The following is a 19,617-nucleotide window of genomic DNA, read 5'->3' as shown; positions in this document are numbered from 1 at the left end:
TTTCGGTAAAGTCACGTAGATAAAAAATGTAATAAAAATAACAGATAATCATTTTTTTTTTTACAATGAAGCAAAAAAACCCCACAATGTTTCTATGGCAACATTAATGTTGAAGATGCGAGGGCTTACAGGAATATTTATGACATTTGCCCTCTCATTGCGTGCCATGACAGTGCTGTTTGCACAGTCACACATAGTCACTGTAAGATGTTTTTCTTGGTCGTGTTTTTGTTTTGTTGCTTGCTGTGGTTGCACCCGATTCAAGAGCCGAATGGCTCACGGGACTATAACCAAAATAAATCAAACTGAAAATAAAAAAACTGAAACCGCGTGATGGATTTTGGGAAAGTTTTTCACTGCATCTCCAAATATATATAAAAGGCAAAGTTGTGATTGTGTGTGTTGTCTGTTCAAAATGTTTAGCGTACTTCGCGACATGCAACAAACTGGAAATTTGCCATGTGGGTACTTTCCAGACTGTACACCGTACAAACATTGGAAGTAAAACTTTGTGGGAAAAGTCCACGATGTTTTTTGTATTTACCGAACAGCTTCAACGGAGGCGGATGGATCGTTGCGCAAAAGACGGTGATGGCTTGTTGAGTCTCCAGGGGGGGGGTTCCTGTATCAGTAGATGGGTCGTGGCTGCTGATTATGAAAGAGAAACCAATCCCACGGGGTCAGCACTGCACTCTGTCGGCAGGGTTACCAAGGCAGTGGAAATATATCTGGTCCAGTTTTTTATGGAGATCAAAGGTCAAAGGTCGCGTCATGGGTGACCTATAATGTTCGCCGCCGCTGCTGCTGCTGCTGCTGCACTCTCCTCTGCTCTCGTGACCCCCCTCCCCGCCAGCCTGCTCCTCGTCAGAAGAGGGGACGGTCGCCGTGACTGAGCGCCCCTTCGTCAGGTCTGATGGGCGTGGCGTCGCTTACGTTGGGGCCATTCGTGGTGTGCTGCACTGCGTGGCGGCGTGCGCTGCGTGGTGCGCGCTGCGTGCCGGGGCGGAAGCGGCAGCAAGCCCCCAGCTGTGACTGTAAATCGAGCCGCGTGGTGATATCATACCAAAAAAATAAGCCACTGAAAGAACCCAGGCTTGGTTATTTTTTTCACATAGGAACATTCAACAGAAGCGACGGTGAGCTCCTCGGGTTAGGTCTGCCGTCCGTTGGTGTCGGCAGCTGCAACAAATATTCTCCTGAATTGTTACAAAGGAGATTGTGAATAAACAAGGCCTGATTAATTATTCTTGCGACCGTGAAGGGTCGTTAGCCCCTGCTTCTTTGGACAGGTCTCAATGTTGCGTTTTATAAGAGGCGTCCAGAGCAAATCTCAGAGCAGAATGATATATAGGGTTGAGCTTAATGAACGATGTATTGGGAGGCACAATGATAAATAATATCGCAGTAATCAAATTAAGACATTACGGTAACCCTTACCAACTCTAAATGGAGTGTAGCTGGGAAACAATGTTTGTGTCTAAAGAGAGACAGTTTTTTATTTTTTCAGTCTTCCCAGCGTGGTCATTGGATTATTAAAAACAACATTTAGGGAGTCTGTATATTTTTCATGGAAGCCTGATTGTTTGGGATGTAACAGCTTATTTTCTGAAAGTTAACCAATTTGCGTATTTAGTAAATGTTCAGGTAGTTTTAACAATGGTGATAATATCGTAGTCTATTTTGGATTCATACAGCGCCCTTTCCAGGCCACTTTACAACGTGAGCTGACGGCAGTTAGTAAGGACGGTGACTGAATGGGAACGGAGCCGATGTCCGGGGTAGCAAAGGTGGAACAAAGTGGAAGTGTAATGGCGAGTGAGGGTGTCCGATCGGTGCCGCAGCGTGGACGAGCGAGGTGCGGGGCACGTGCGTGAAGCGGTGACACGTGCGTGGGTGAGAGGAGGCGAAGGGTGATCGTGGCAGAGGTCTGGCGGCAGGATAGTTGAGCTTTTCGATTTAAAGCTTTCGTGACTGCAAGGATTCATCTTCTTTGGTTCTTTCGGTAAAGTCACCACCACCACCACGTAGAATGAGAATAAAATAATAAATTGATAAAATAAAATAACGCGATAATATTCTCACGACGTTTCGGCCACAACACAAGCTTCCCAGTGTGGTCATTGTCCTCCAGACAGTCTTGTCCCTTCACCTGATGAAGGCCGCTTGTGTTGTGGCCGAAACGTCGTGAGAATATTATTGTGTTATTGTATTTTATACATTTATTATTTTATTCTCATTCTACGTGGTGACTTTACCGAGAGAACCAAAGAAGATAGTTGAGCTTATGGAGGTGCACAGCGTAGGGCTGGGGAGGGAATGTGGTCTGGTGCACATAGAAAGTCACGTGGAAGCCGGGTCAGGAATTGGAGTTGGAGGAGGAGGGAGGAGGGAGGAGGAGGAGGATTGCAAGTGGGTTTGAGGTTCGGGTGGAGGCACCGGTGTAGGGGTGGAGGCAGCGGAAGAGAGGAAGCAGTCGAGAAGAGGAGGGACGTGAGGGCCGCGTGAAAGGTGTCAAGTGAGAGTCCCGTGGTGGAGGAGTTTCTTCTGCGCTGCAACTGGGCTAGAAGGGGGAAAGAAGAGAAGCAAGGAGGTGAAGGAAGGGCGAGGAAACGGAAATATTCACATCGAAGGGACACATTTAAAGAAATATTGGCCGATTTTAATGTTGAGGATAATTTGTAGGCGCTCTTTTGCGAAGGTGGCGAACAAATTCAGTTGTTCATTCAACAGGGTAACTGAGGCTTCTGCAATGGACAAATTAAATATACGGGTTAGGGGCCTGAAAATGAAGTCACCCACAGCGATTAAAGCAAAAGGCAGGTAATTTATCAGCTCCAGAACTATTTATTCTTGGTTCTTTCGGTAAAGTCACATTGAAGGGAAACAATAAAATAATAAAATATATATAAAACAATAAAAATTCTCACGACGTTTCGACCGCAACACAAGCAGTCATCATCAGGTGTGAAAACCACAGCAATAAAATTTGAAAAAAAAAAACACTTTCCTAAAAGTCATATTTATTAAGTGCGCCACCACCGAACAGATTTTATCCATCCTACAAGTATCGTCGCCCAATGTAAACATTGAGTCTTCATGTTGTTCTTCATAGGAGATATGGAACTGCATCCTGGTCCTGACTCACTACTACAAATGTTCTTGCCGTTGATTGTGTTGCAGTCGAAACGTCGTGATAATTTTATTGTTTTATATATATTGTATTATTTTATTGTTTCCCTTCAACGTGGTGACTTTACCGAAAGAACCAAGAATATGAATCACTGCAGTCACTGCAGCTTTACATCAAAGCTCCAGAACTGTTGAAGGAATGGAGCTCTGTAATGGTCTGAAAATGAGCCGCATCGAATTGATTGTTGATGGTTATGAACGCTTTGTTTTGGATCTGTTGAGCCCACGGGAGATGGTTACTTGCTACTGCAACGTATTATCTCCACACATATAAAAGGCAAAGTTGTGATTGTGTGTGTCTGTTCAAAATGTTTAGCGTACTTCCAGACATGCAACAAACTTTACATTTGCCATGTGGGTACTTTCCAGACTGTACACCGTGCAACAATTATAAAAATACACTTTTTTTTTTTTAGGCGGGGGGGGGAGCTCAAAAATGCATTTAATTTTTGCAAGGCAAGTGAGCTGTGACGTCAAATCTGTCACGTGACCCGCGCACGTGGAAGGGTCACGCATTGCTGCGTAGTGGTTAGCGCGCTGTCTGTGTGTGTGTGTCTGTGTGTGTGGGGAGCGGTAGTGTAGCGGTTAGCGCGCTGCGCTATGAACCTGGCGACCGGGGTTCGATTCCCGCTCACGGCCAACGCCAGTGACGATTATCTGAACCGTTCCCGGGCCTCCCCTAGGTTGACTCAGCCTCAAATGAGTACCTGGTGCGGTGTGTAAACATTGCCACTAGGGAGACAAAGGCGGTCGGGCGTGGTGCTGGCCACCCACCCCCTCGTGTACCGTTCCGGCCTTCATAGGTACTCGCTAACAGCACTTGCCCCTACAGTCTGTTAAGGCTATATGGGGGATCTTTGTTTCTTTGTTATGTGTCTGTGGAGGAGTTGGAGGAGTTGGAGACGCTGCTGCTGAGATTGGAGCGTGCCACTAAGAGGTGGGGCCTTACCATCAGCCCCACCAAAACTAAGCACCTGCCTGGGTATTTTGTACCATCGGACACTCCACCCCCACAACTCCCAATCGGTGATGGGGCAGTTGTGGAGAGAGTGGAGAGTTTCCCATACCAGGGTAGTGTGCTTATGACTGGCTCCAGTTTAACAGCAGAGGTCTCACTCCGAATCAGTCGAGCGGCAATATCTTTTCATCGGTTGCGTAACGCGGTGTGGAAGCTACCTGGTCTGTCACTCCGCACTAAGCTTCAGGTCTTCTCGGCCACGGTCATTCCCTCCCTTCTCTACGCTTGCGAAACGTGGACCCCCCTAATGGAACATCTTCGCCGGTTAGAAACATTTAGGCTGGCCTGCCTACGATCCATCCTGGGTTTAACCAGACTGGATTATGTGAGGAGCCCACAAATCCTTGAAAGATCTGGGCAAGGTCCCATCGGTGAGCTCCTCCGGCGGGCAAGGCTGCGATGGCTGGGTCATGTAGCCCGCATGCCCAGCCAACGCATGCCGAAACAGCTTTTGTTCGGCCGGATTGAGGGGGCTAAGCGGGCGCGGCACGGGCTAGAGAAGAGATGGAGTGATGTGGTACAGGAGGACGTGGAGCTGAGTGGACTTGCCGATGACTGGTACCAGCGGTGTCAAGATCGGCCTCTGTGGAGGAGGCTCGTGAAGGATGCTACTGGGCAGTTGGAGGCAGTCGCCCTCCAACAACAACGGAGGGCGGAGGAGCGACGCTCAGAACAACGAGCGGAGCGCCGGGTGGCTAAAGCACAGCAGGTTGGCACAGTAGGGGGCACAGGTGGTGCATCAGCCAGTCATCTCAGTCAGTCGACCCATGGCACCTGGGTCTGCCCCGTGACCTCCTGCCAGCGGGCGTTCGACACTTCACGTGGCCTCAGGGTGCACACAGCCTGGCACAAGCGTCGTGGTGACATCACCGCCACTTAGTGGCGAATGGCGGTTGTTGTTGTCTGTGTGTGTGTGTCTGTGTGCGCATGTGTGTATGTGTGTCTGTGTGTGTGTCTGTGTGTGTGTGAGTGTGTGTGTGTATGTAGTGGTTAGCGCTACGCCGCGCTACGAACCCGGCGACCCGAGTTCGATTCCCGCTCCCGGCCACCACCGGTGACGATTATTTCAATCGCTCCTGGGCCTCCCCTAGGTCGACTCGGCCTCAAACGAGTAACTGGTGTGGTGTGTGAGCATCGCCACTGGGGAGACAAAGGAGGCCGGGCGTGGTGGATACAAGTCCCGGGCTAAGCTGGGCAGTAACAGCTAGTCATCAATTATTTCGGTAAAGTCACCACGTAGAAGGGAAGCAATAAAATAATAATAATAAAAAAAAAAATTTTTATATATAAAAATATAAAAATAAAATTGTATTGTTTTATATTTGTATTATTTTATTGCTTCCCTTCTACGTGGTGACTTTACCGAAAGAATCAAGAATATAGTCTATAGGCTCTACATAGCCTCAGTAGATACTATCTATATACTATATACTATCTATATACATAGCCTCTAGAGAGGCTAAGTAAATAGATAGTATCGACTGCAGGTCGACATTAAATGTCGATGCTGTGTGTGTGTCGATGCTAGCGAGCACCGCTGATGACAGTCTACACAGCGACATGCGAACTGGCTGCGTGACGATGTTAACGAGGCAACGCTCGTTGACAGCACTTGCCCCAACAGCCTGTGCAGGCTATACAGGGACCTTTGCCTTTGTATTTGCTTGTATGTGTGTGAGAGCGGAGCGGTGGCGCAGCGGTTAGCGCCGCGCTACGAACACGTCTACACGGGTTCGTTTCCCGCTCACGGCCAACACCACCGCTGACGATTCTCTGAACCGGTCATGGGCCTCCCCTAGGTCGACTCAGCCTCAAATGAGTACCTGGTGCGGTGTGTAAACATCGCCACTAGGGAGACAAAGGCGGCCGGGCGTGGTGCTGGCCACCCACCCCCTCGTGTACCGTTCCGGCCTTCGTAGGTGCTGCTCGCTATCAGCACTTGCCCCAGCAGTCTGTTAAAGCTACACGGGGGATCTTTGTCTTATTGCCTCGTGCCATTGTAACGGAGTGTGTCAGACTTTCACCCGCGGATCCAATGTACTCACTTTTTGTTTGGGGGGTCTAATTAAATCGCTCCACGTCACCCACAGAATTTGTAATTCGCAAAACGGACGTGATTGTGGAACACACACATGTCGCCCGTCACGTGTCAGCAAAGCTCTTCACAACTCGGGCAGCTTTGTCAGAAAACTAAACACTCAACAACATTTGTCAAGTGGCCCTGCCCTGGGACGAGAACACACACGCGGTTAAAATATAGATGCGTCTAAACATGTAATAGGCAACGTTTCGTCCACGTGCTACGATGAAGGGTCACTGCCCGAAACGTCGCCTTTCATACATGTTATTGCTATTGCAAGGCCACCGTGCTGTTCACTAATGATTTGCGTGTCTTTGGTTATCACAGTCGCGTGCCATTTGGCAACGATAGACATTTTGCCCCTGACAATTAATTACAACAATAACAAAAACGCGGCTTGATCACAAGGCGCTACAAATTGCGGCGGGCTGCTCTACGAATAATTAGGCAACGTGACTGCAATTCGTGATCTGACTTGACAGGAACGCGTTAACTCCGCCACGTAATGTAATCACACGGCGCGTTCGGGGACTCCGTGAGAGAAAACAAACATAAATCCCGTGCCGAAGGAAATCTCTTGCCAAAACGGTGTACAGTAGAGTACAGTCATCGTTACGTTACTTTAGATATATAGAGTCTCACACACTTACCGGCTTCAAGAGGTAACACAAACTCAACACATTCGCAAATAACGCAGTTGCATTTTAGGCGTTTTCAGCACAGCGAGAGGGCCCATCACGCCACCTGGTGGCATCATGGCGAGAGGGCACATCACGCCACCTGGTGGCATCACGGCGAGAGGGCCCATCACGCCGCCAAGTGGCATCACGGCACGAACACCCTGGTGCACGTCTCCTGCTCCATGCGAACTTTGCACGACGTCGGGGCCTGCAAACGCCCGACCAGATCTTCCACACGCACAGACAAAGATCCCCCACCGTGTAGCCTCAACGGGCCGTAGGGGCGAGTGCCGTTAGCGAGCAGCAGCACCTACGAAGGCCGGCACTGTGGCACACGAGCGGGTGGGTGTCCAGCACCGCGCCCGGCCGCCGCGCCGGGTGCTCGTTTGAGGCCGAGTCGACCTAGGGGAGGCCCGGGACCGGTCCGGATAATCGTCACCGGTGCTTTTGCCCGCGAGCGGGAATCGAACCCGCGTCGCTGGGTTCGTAGCGCGGCGTAGCACCGACCGCTGCACCGCCGCTCCCCACAACACACAAACATGTACACACGTACACACACATGTACACACACTCACAGACACACGCACACACGTACACAGACACACACACGTACACACTCACACGTACACACACGCACACGTACACAGACACACACTCACACGTATACAAACACACTCACGTACACACACACACGCACATACACACGTACACACGTACACACTCTCTCTTCATGTGGTCGCGTGGATTTTTCCCTCCGGGTTGGTAGCGGCGGCGTAGCGCCGACCGCTGCACCGCCGCTCCAAACACCGACGCGATCGCGTTGACAAACCTCGCCTGGTCTACGGGAGGTCGTGGGTTCAACAACCCCTAACCCTCGTGACACTTGCGGCTCCTCCAGGTTTTCCTCTTCGCATTTAGATTCAACGTCGCGATATCGGGGAGCAATTGGGGCCGCGGTGGGTGTCCACGCGGCAATGATGAGCGGTCGCGGTCTGAGCTTGGCTGCGTTTCACTCCAGCGCTGTCCTCGTGACAGTACGGTCCCTTCACCTGATGAAGGCTGCTTGTGTTGTGGCCGAAACGTCGTGATTTTTGTTTTATTTTTTTAACCTACGTGACTTTACCGAATAGAACCAAAGAGTGTGGATCCTTGCAGTCACAAAAGCTTCAAATCTAGGTTTACCAGATACCCAACCGATACCAGCGGCTGGACAAATGGCTACACCCGCACGTTTGGCCACGTACGGCGCGTAAGAAGTTCACCGTACAAAGCCACTCGCAACAGAGACGAATAAATTAGCAAGGGGGCCCTTGAAAGTGCGCGGCCCGTAGCTGCACACGTAGCAGCTACTTTTGCTACTCCGGCACCTCACCGCGCTCGTTCGCCGCTGCGTCCGTCTCGATGGCAAAGCCTAAACGGAAAAAAATGTAAACGAGCATCTCTTCGACTCGATTCGAAGCTTTCGTGACTGCAGGAATTATTACTCTTTGGTGTTTTCGGTAAAGTCACGTATAAATGAGAAATAATAAAATGACATAATAGCGTACGACGTTTCGGTTGCAACACAAGCAGCCATCATCAGGTACAGAAGAGCTACATTTACGAGAGAGGGGAGACACATAACCTCAGATGCATACACAGACACCCAAGTAGGGGGAACTAATACAGATACAACAGGGGACACAGAGAGAGAATCACACCAAACAGGGTTTAGCAAAATTTGGAAACCATGTAAAGCAACACAGACGGTCGGTCAAAACACAATTAACGCATAGTCTGGTTGATTACGCTATTTCAAAGATTGCTAAATTGCAAGTTAAGTATGAAATTTTAAAATACAGACCGCACACACACACATAGACATCCAAGCAAAGCGAACCAGCACAGAGTGAAGTCGCCTTAAATAGGCAGAGAAGGTAAGGTTAAAATGCGTGCGTAGCACATCACCACCGTCGTCAACATCATCATCACGCAGAGCGGACACAATGGCGAATGATACGGGCAGCGATCCACCGCATTAAAACAATCACAACATTTTTGCCCATCATCATCATCATCACTGTGGCTAAATGTTAACTACCTCGCCTGGTACGCAGGAGGTCGTGAGTCCATCCCGACCCTGACGCCTGCTGCTGTATATTTTGGAGTTTGCGTCTTTCTCTCTCATCATCACCACGGGGGCTAGGGGATGTTAACTACCTCGCCTGGTATACAGGAGGTCGTGGAATCGATCCTGACCCTGACATCTGCTGTATATTTGTAGTTTGCGTCTCTCTCATCATCAGTGTGGCTAGGTGATGTTAACCCCTCACCTGGTATACATAATTTTGTCGGATTGATACTGACACCCGCTGTATTTTTGGAATTTGTGTTTCTCTCATCATCACCACGGTGGCTAGGAGATGTTAACTCCCTCACCTGGTATACAGGAAGTCGTGGGTTCGATCCCGACCCTGACGCCCGCTGCTGTATATTTGGGGTATGCGTGTTCTCCCCCTGGTTCTGTTGATATTTCTCCGCGTCCTCAGATTTTCCCCTCCACGTTTGAAGTCAACGTTTGCGCGTTTACAGTATCTGGCCGCTGCTTTACGTTCCCACGTGATGATAACAACGATAAGCCACTAAGTTGAGCTGTCATTTGTGACGGCCAGGGTCGTTTCTAAAAAACGATCTAAACAGCAGCTCAGTGTGGCCTTACACCTGGTGAAATGAAACACATTGCTTCATGTGTTTAGTTTACTGTGTGAGGCCTTACACCGTTAGTGAAGACCTCGTTTTCAAGACAAATCACTTGATGTTCCTGGTACGAGTGAGCATAGTGGTGTGTGGGGGGGAATGGTAAATGTTTTATAGCAATTACTGCGATGAATAATCCATTAAAAAGAACGTTGTTGAATTACCTTTGATGACGAGACGATGGAGGTGGTTTTAGTGATGGCTGGGCCACGCAGTCCACATGCCCAGACAACGCATGCCCAGACACCGCATGCCCAGACACCGCTTGCCCAGACACCGCATACCCAGACACCGCATGCCCAGACACCGCATGCCCAGACACCGCATGCCTAAACAGCTTTTGTTCGGCCGGATCGAGGGGGCTAAACGGGCGTGGCACGTGCTAGAGAAGAGATGGAGTGATGTGGTACAGGAGGACGTGGAGCTGAGTGGACTTGCCGATGACTGGTACCAGTGGTGTCAAGATCGGCCTCTGTGGAGGAGGCTCGTGAAGGATGCTACTGGGCAGTTGGAGGTAGTCGCCCTCCAACAACAACGGAGGGCGGAGGAGCGACGCTCACAACAACGAGCGGAGCGCCGGGTGGCTAAAGCACAGCAGGTTGGCACAGTAGGGGGCACAGGTGGTGCATCAGCCAGTCATCTCAGTCGACCCGTGGCACCTGCTGGGTCTGTCTGGTGACCTGCCAGCGGGCGTTCGACACTTCACGTGGCCTCAAGGTGCACCTAGCCTAGCACAAGCGTCGCGGTGACGTCACCGCCAATTAGTGGCGAATGGCGGTCGTCGTCGTCGTCGTTATTGGCGAGGATTTGAGGAGGACGACCCTTCAGGAGATGCGGGCGTTTGACAATAACGCACGACCATCGTCGTTTAAGCACTCATAGAGACCCATAGACCACTACTCATAGAGACCCATAGACCACTACTCATAGAGACCCATAGACCACTACTCATAGAGACACATAGACCACTACTATTGGCGAGGATTTGAGGAGGACGACCCTTCAGGAGACAATAACGCACGGCCGTCGTCGTTTCAGCACTCCGGGCGGCGCTTTTTAGACGGACCTCACGTGGGACTCGCCTCGACCCAAGCCGCAGGAACGAGCGCACCGCAGGAAGTTCGCGCGAAGGAAACCCGGCCGTCGCCTCGCGAAGCTCGTAATCGCACGCGAAAGGTCATACTCGGATTGTAAAACGCCGCGGCTTGGCTCTCCGACACACACCACCGGCTAGGTCTTCTTTGGTTCTTTCGGTAAAGTCACCACCACGTAGAATGAGAATAAAATAATAAATCGACAAAATAAAACAACGCGATAAATCCTCACCGGCTGGCGCCGCACTCGTGCAGTGACATCGCGCCGCGTGCTGGCAGGGCGGAGGAACCGGGGTGAGGGTCACGGCAAGACCTCGCGCGGAAGCCCCTGGAACCCTCCGGTAGGCTCGGGAAGGCGAGGCGCAGGCCGGGGGCCGAGTCGAACCGCGCTGAGAGCTCCGGGCTGCCGGTTCCGGGAGTGGACAAGTCTCCTTGTCTCGTCTCCTCGTCTCGTCCTCGCCGCCTTCGCCCGATTATCGCGCGGTCGACCGCCGTGGGCGCGGCGCGGAGAGGGCCGTGTCCGGGACGAGGCGTGCGGCAGCGGAGAGAGAGAGGGGGGGGGCCCCCAGCGGTGGCGTGAGCTCGGCAACAACAACAACAACAACGACGACAACGACGACGACGAAGACTAAAGAGGGCGGAGCGGGCGCCTCCTGCGACCGCCTCGTCTCCGGCCTGACCGCGCCGCGTGGTGCGACGCCGCGTGGTGCGACGCCGCGTGGTGCGACGCCGCGTGGTGCGACGCCGCGTGGTGCGACGCTGCGTGGTGCGACGCCGCGTGGTGCGACGCCGCGTGGTGCGACGCCGCGTGGCTTCGTTGACGCGTGAACGCGACGACGGTTTGTTGCGTGCGCGGACTGACGCGCAGGCGGGCGGAAAAAACATTTTACTTTTAGAGGCGAGGTGAAGACGCGACATGAAGGGCCGCGGCCCGGACGTTAACACGGGACGTCAACAACAACTTGCAATGCATCGCCACGGAGTTTGTACAAAGAAATCGCCGTATTTATAAGTTTTTTTAGACGCGGCCTTCGATGATTTTTAGACGCGACAGGGACGATGCGGAACGCACCACGGACACACGGGGGGGGGTTAACGACGTTTGTACGCTGCCCTTCGTGACGCGGAGAGAGCGGTAGGGATCGTGGGTCATGGCAGGAACCGGGGGGGTGGTGGGGGTAAGCGACTTGGAAGTTCATATTCTTAGCTCTTTCGGTAAAGTCACGTTGAAGGGAAACAATAAAATAATAAAATGTATATAAAACAATAAAAATTCTCACGACGTTTCGACCATAACACAAACGGTCGTCATCAGGTGTGTCGGTTTGAAGGCCGGAACGGTACACGAGGGGGTGGGTGGCCAGCACCACGCCCGACCGCCTTTGTCTCCCTAGTGGCGATGTTTACACACCGCACCAGGTACTCATTTGAGGCTGAGTCGACCTAGGGGAGGCCCGGGACCGGTTCAGATAATCGTCACTGGTGTTGGCCGTGAGCAGGAGCAGCGTAGCGCTAACCACTACACTATCGCTCCCCACACACACGCCTGCACACACACAAACACACCAGTACACACACACACACACACCAGTACACACACACGCCTGCACACACACACACCAGTACACACACACACACCAGTACACACACACACCAGTACACACACACCAGTACACACACACCAGTACACACACACACCAGTACACACACACCAGTACACACACACACACCAGTACACACACACACACACCAGTTCACACACACACCAGTACACACACGCCTGCGCACACACACACACCAGTACACACACACACACCAGTACACACACACCAGTACACACACACACCAGTACACACACACACACCAGTACACACACACACCAGTACACACACCAGTACACACAAACACCAGTACACACACACACCTGTACACACACACACACCTGTACACACACACACACCAGTTCACACACACACCAGTACACACACGCCTGCGCACACACACACACCAGTACACACACACACACCAGTACACACACACCAGCACACACACACACCAGTACACACTCACACCAGTACACACACACTAGTACACACACACACCAGTACACACACACACATCAGTACACATACACACACCAGTACCACACACACACCAGTACACACACACACCTGTACACACACACACCAGTACACACACACCTGTACACACACACACACCAGTACACACACACACCTGTACACACACACACCTGTACACACACACACACCTGTACACACACACACACACCTGATGATGACCGTTTGTGTTATGGTCGAAACGTGAGAATTTTTATTGTTTTATATATTTTTTATTATTTTATTGTTTCCCTTCAACGTGACTTTACCGAAAGAGCTAAGAATATGAATGACTGCAGTCACGAAAGCTTTAAATAAAAATTTTACTTGGAAGTTGACAAGTAGGAAGGAGAGCGATCTGTGTGTGTGTGCGCGTGTGTGCGTGTGTGCATGTGTGTGTGCGCGTGTGACACTTCACGTGGCCTCAAGGTGCACCTAGCCTGGCACAAGCGTCGTGGTGACGTCACCGCCACTTAGTGGCGAATGGCGGTTGTTGTTGCTGACAAAAACAACTCCCTACCTCCACGTGGTGCCGGACGGGCAACGTTGTCGTGGACAGTGCTGTGGGGTGGAGGGCCAATTCCAATCGGCCTCTTCTCTCAGGGCATTTGCGACCACCATAGCGGCTAATTAATTGAAGGTGGAGGGGCTGGTAACCCCTCCACCTTCAATTACTTAATTGAAGGTGGAGGGGTTACCCACTCACCCACCCACTCACCCAGACACTCACACATCCACCCACTCACCCAGTCGCCCACCCACTCACCTAGACACTCACCCAGACACTCACCACCCACTCACTCACCCGCCCACACACATCCACCCACTCACCCAGTCGCCCACACACCCAGCCACTCACAACAATCGCCACTAATTGGCAGTGACGTCACCACGACGCATGTGCCAGGCTCACGTGGTTAGCAGTAATTAATTAATTAAGCCCCTCTCCACCTTCAATTAATTAACCCCTCCACCTTCAATTGATTACCACTAACCACGTGACCCTGGCACAAGCGTGGTGGTGACGTCACCGCCAATTAGTGGCGATTGTTGTGAGTGAGTAGCTGGGTGAGTGGCTGGGTGAGCGAGCAGGTGAGTGAGTGGGTGAGTGAGTGGGTGAGCGTGTGGGCAACTGGGTGAGTGGTTGGGTGAGTGGGTGGTGAGTGTGTGAGCGACTGGGTGAGTGAGTGTGTGGGTGAGTGGGTGAGTGAGTGAGTGTGTGAGGTGAGTGTGTGAGCGACTGGGTGAGCGACTAGGTGAGTGTGTGGGTAGATGAGTGGGTGGGTGACTGTGTGAGTGAGTGAGCAACTGGGTGAGCAACTGGGTGAGTGAGTGTGTGAGGTGAGTGTGTGGGCGACTGGGTGAGTGGGTGGGTGAGTGGGTGGTGAGTGTGTGAGCGACTGGGTGAGTGAGTGTGTGGGTGAGTGGGTGAGTGAGTGAGTGTGTGAGGTGAGTGTGTGAGCGACTGGGTGAGCGACTAGGTGAGTGTGTGGGTGGATGAGTGGGTGGGTTACTGTGTGAGTGAGTGAGCAACTGGGTGAGCAACTGGGTGAGTGAGTGGGTGTGTGAGTGTGTGTGCGACTGGGTGAGTGAGTGGGTGTGTGAGTGTGTGAGCGAATGGGTGAGTGTGTGAGTGAGGGAGCGACCGGGTGAGTGTGTGGGTGGGTGAGTGTGTAGATGAGTATGTGAGCGACTGGACGAGTGAGTGTATGAGTGGTTGGGTGAGTGTGTGGGTGGGTGAGTGGCTGAGTGAGTGGGTGAGTGAGTGGGTGAGCCAGCAGGTGAGTGATTGGGTGAGTGTCTGAGTGAGTGGGTGAGTAAATGGTTGGGTGAATGTGTGAGCGACTCGGTGAGTGAGTGGATGAGTGAGGAGGGGCACTGCGAGGTGGGGGGTGTACAGGGGGTGAGAGGTAATGATTATTATACAAGGCGGTCCAAAAGTCAGGACACAGTTTTTTGGGTTTCTCTTTAAGTTCATTGTGATTTTTCGAGTTTATAAAGTTTAACACGTAGGCTTTCGCGACCAATATTATTCATAATAAAGGTTTTTGGGTTAGATCGCGTTATTTATAAATGTGTCGTAACCCTCCACCACCCGACACGGCCAATCAGCAAAAAAAGTGTCACGTTGACAAAAGACAAATAGTTCACTACTTTAGCCCACCGGTGTGTTAAAGAGTGAATCCACAACATTTACAGTTTGAGTAGTGTGACGTTTCGCTGGTAATTACATCCAGCATCATCGGGCAATTCGCCAGAATGGTAAAGCCCTCTCCACTTGCTCCCGGTCTTAAATAGAGCAGCAGCAGGGTGACGTCATCATTTAACTCATATCAGGTGCAGTGATTTGAGGCGGAGGGGGGGGTATTGTAATTATATAATCGAATAGTAATCAGTCAATGGTTATGATTAGTAATGAGTTGTAGATTAGTAATTAGTTGTAATGTGTTAGTGATTATATGCTATGTTAGTAATCCGTTAATTAGTATGTGTTTCCCCTATAAGGAATTGTAATATGTATTATTTAATAATACGCTTCCAGGCCGCACTAAGCCTGTAGCTGTTAGAGCGATTAAAGTTATTTTTATTCCTCTCAATTTCAATGGATTCTCTAATTAGTCTTTGCCAGTAATAATTAGTTTTACACAACACTTCAACGTTATCAAAATGAATTGAGTGTCCTTGTTGACAAGCATGTTCTGCCACTGCCGACAGTTGTGTTTGAGATAATTTAATATTTCTCTGATGTTCTTTTAGTCTTACGCTGATGTTACGTCCCGTCTGTCCAATATAGCATCTGCTACATAAACAATCCGATATACACCTTCTGTTGATAATTTAGGTAATGCGTCTTTAGTGCAAGATACTAGTTTTTGAATTTTGTGTACTGTACCAAATCTTACTGTAATATTTTGCTTTTGCAAAACACGGGCTAATTTGTCAGTTACTCCTGAGATATATGGAATTTTTATTGTTTTAACAATCTGATCGCTTTCAGCAGTATTGCTTTGCGATCGTGATTTGGCATTCAGTGCTCTGTTGATTTGAGCATTATTGTAGCCATTCTGTCGTAGTGCGTCTTTAACATGTTTGATCTCTCTCACTAGACTCTCACCATCTGACACTGTTTTAGCCCGATGTTTGAGCGTCTTGATAAGAGAGGATTTCTGAGCTGGATGATGATGTGAATCTGCATTCAGATAGGCATCAGTGTGTGTTTGCTTTCTGTCAACGCTGTGTGTTATTTTACCGTTTAGGCCATGTCCAAGCAAGATATCTAGGAATGGGAGTGTGTTATTCACCTCCATTGCCATGGTGAACTGGATGGCCGGGTTTTGTGCATTGAGATGACTTAGAAAATCATTAAGCGTATCTTTACCATGTGGCCAGACAACCAAAGTGTCATCCACATATCTAAACCAAAAAGATGGTTTTAATGTGAATTATTTGTCTTTTGTCAACGTGACACTTTTTTTTGCTGATTGGCCGTGTCGGGTGGTGGAGGGTTACGACACATTTATAAATAACGCGATCTAACCCAAAAACCTTTATTATGAGTTTATATAGGTAGCTCTGCTTAAACGCGTCTCTCTCTCTCTCTCCATCCATCTCTGTCTCCACTCTCTCCCTCTCTTCCTATCCCCTGTAGGTTCGGGCCCGAGCGAGTTCCTGCTGGGGATTTGGCTCTTCAGGGGTTGATTCCCCCCGTGGCTTTGTCGGCACGAGGCGACCGCGCAGAGCGTCAAGGGCTCCACCGGGCCCCAAGCTGCTGCCCCAGCACCACCGTAGTAGCCAAACCACCGGTGCTCGGCATGGCCTATATGAAGGTCTTGCTGGACCTCATGTTGCGCACGGGGTACAACATCGTCCGGGAGAACGGACAGAGGAGGTTCGGACCGCCGCCCGACTGGCGGGGGCCCCCTCCCGCCCGTGGCTGCGAGGTGTTTCTGGGGAGGATCCCGCGCGACCTCTACGAGGATGAGCTGGTGCCCGTGCTGGAGACGGTGGGGAAGCTCTACCAGCTCCACCTCATGATGGATTATAGCGGAGAGAACCGCGGCTACGCGTTCGCTACCTACGCGACGCTCGCCCAAGCCACGGATGCCGTCAAGAAACTCGACAAGGTAGAGATCCGTCCCGGACGCCGCATTGCAGTCTGCATCAGCGTGGACAATCGCCGCCTCTTCATTGGGGGGCTGCCAAAAGACAAGAAGCGAGCGGAGGTGATGATGGCGATGAGCGGTGCCACGGAGGGCGTGGTGGACGTCAAGATGAGCGTCGGTTGCTGGGACAAAACCCTCAACCGAGGCTACGCGTTCGTCGAGTACGGGAGCCATCGCGCGGCCGCCATGGCCCGGAAGAAGCTCCTTCGAATCGCCTTCCGGCCGTGGGGCCAGACCGTCAAGGTGGACTGGGCCATCCCGGAACGGGTGGCCGCGGCCGCGGCGGCAGCGGCGACAACGGAAGACGAGGAGGAGACGGAGGCGGTGGTGCCAGACCTGCTGCAGCCGGAGTGCACGGCCACTGGCAAGGCCGCGCACAGCCTGTTTGGGTGCTGGGGGGCACGCACGTGGCTGTGGTGGGTACCTCTCCACCTGCGGCCCATGCCCGTGGCTCTCGAGGCGCTGCCAGAGGCGGCCGTGCTGTCGTGGCAGGCGCGGCTGTGGATGCTGTACCGGACCGCCGGCGTCAGCTACCCGACTTTCGAGCTGCACGCTCACTCGGAGCCCGGGATGCCCGCGGGCCTCCTCTATAAGGTGTCGATTCCCGGGGTGGGAGAAGGCGCCGGCATCTTCCCCGCATTTCTGAGCTCCAGCGAGGAGGGAGCACGGGAGGTGGCGTGTCAGCTCGCCTACAACATCCTCAGCGATGCGAATCCTCTGAGAATGCGCCCAGCCCCCGCCGCGACACCGCCTCCCAGCCACCTCTCTCAGGACCTCTCGGCATAACCCGGCTCCTTCCCCATGACCCAGCAGGTGGTCGCCACGTGCTGTACCTGCACCAAAAGCGACATGTACCCGTAGCGACATGCGTCCATTGCAGCGGCGTTCGTCAGACCGCTGACGATGTTCTACCCACGAGCCCTCACTTAGCGTTCGCTCTGAACCTCACGTCCGTTGCGGCGTTCAAACTGCAAATTACCCGGCCGCTCACTCTCCACGTTCCCGCACGCTCTCCACTCAGCCATCCACCCCCTTTCCTTTTTCCCTCGTGGGGGGGGGGGGGGGGGGGGGACCACCCCTGACTTCATTTGACTCGTCGCCCCGTACGCGTCCTCATTCGCTCCTTCTCACCGGACCACGCGCCGCTACCTCGCTCGCTGCGCACGTCTCACCAAATGACTCCACGTTACGTCTCATCACTGTGCCGGCTCTTCTTGGCCACGATTCCGGCTGGCGGCGTGACGGCGATGGAGAGAGATGCCGGCGAACGGCGACACGCCAGGACCCGGGACCCCACGCACGAGGCCCGAGCTCCGGGTCCGCTCCCCCTTATATCCCCCCAGGCGTGGCTAGGCCCCGCCTCCTGCCACGCCCTCTCGTGGAACCTTCCAGCAGGTTACACGAGAGGGCGTGGCCAGAGGCGTGGCTAGGCCCCGCCTCCGGCCACGCCCTCTCGTGGAACCTTCGAGCAGGATACTGGAGTAACTCGGCTAGCCCCACCTGTTGCCTTTGCCCCAGATACGCCTCCTTCCCTGATTGGTTGTTACCTCTGTGGCCGTACCCGTGAAGCCCTTGCCAGGCCAGCGGGTGTCACCCTGTCATGTCAGCAGGTGTCACCCTGTCATGTCAGCAGGTGTCACCCTGTGATGTCAGCAGGTGTCACCTTGTCATGTCAGCAGGTGTCACCCTGTCATGTCAGCAGGTGTCACCCTGTCATGTCAGCAGGTGTCACCTTGTGATGTCAGCAGGTGTCACCTTGTCATGTCAGCAGGTGTCACCCTGTGATGTCAGCAGGTGTCACCCTGTCATTGCACTTTAATGTAAACCGACAACAGAATCCTTGAAGAAAAAAACTCATTCAGGTGTTTGACATGTCAACGCCATTTCGTTTTTGAAAATGCATGGGAGAAAAATATATTTTGTTCACGTCGCATTCTGATGTCAGAACATTTGATTGTTGATCAAATTGAAAAAACCCTTGAACAACTTTGCTGCACACGGAGATGTCCGTGCACCGCCTCGTTTCCACGGCCTCTATCCCGGTGCCATTTCTATTTCAGTTCTGTTCCTTCGCCTGAAGAAGGCTACTTGTGTTGTGGCCGAAACGTCGTGATTTTTGTCGTTTTATTTTTTACCTACGTGGTGACTTTACCAAATAGAACCAAAGAGTACACATACAGCTGTTAAGAGTTTGATGTTTTATTGATTTTCAGTTTAGGTGTTTTTTTCCACTGTTTCTGTTGTTAATGTTTCAGTGGAAATAAAGTACTGAAAAGTCTCTCTCCACTCTTTCTCTCTCTCTCCACTCCCTCTCTCCACTCTCTCTCTCTCTCCACTCTCTCTCCACTCTCTCTCTCCACTCTCTCTTTTTTTACGATCAGAAGAAACAAGAAGATGCTCGGTGTAGTCGGCACTTTGCTCCGTTCATCATTTCGGTTTTTTTTAATGCTTTGCTTTATGTAACCCCCCCCCCCCCCTTTTAAATGAAAGACCCAAATTTTTTTTTCTTTTTTCTTTCCCCTTCCCTCTCTCTCTACCCC

The 19,617-nt window shown here is 51.8% G+C and overlaps 1 pseudogene; it reads left to right on the top strand.

Annotated features, from left to right (window-relative positions):
• Positions 1-857: 857 nt before the first annotated feature.
• Positions 858-18,139, top strand: LOC142922477 (putative RNA-binding protein 46 pseudogene; annotated as a pseudogene).
• The last annotated feature ends 1,478 nt before the right edge of the window (positions 18,140-19,617 follow it).

The sequence above is a fragment of the Petromyzon marinus genome, unplaced genomic scaffold (assembly GCF_048934315.1).
Source record: "Petromyzon marinus isolate PM22_M1 ecotype Great Lakes invasive population unplaced genomic scaffold, UKy_Petmar_22M1.pri1.0 PM_G_Scaffold_99, whole genome shotgun sequence".
In the NCBI taxonomy this organism is placed as follows: domain Eukaryota; kingdom Metazoa; phylum Chordata; class Hyperoartia; order Petromyzontiformes; family Petromyzontidae; genus Petromyzon; species Petromyzon marinus.
The sequence above is the reverse complement of the archived record's forward strand: the minus strand, read 5'-3'. Positions and strand labels throughout refer to the sequence as shown.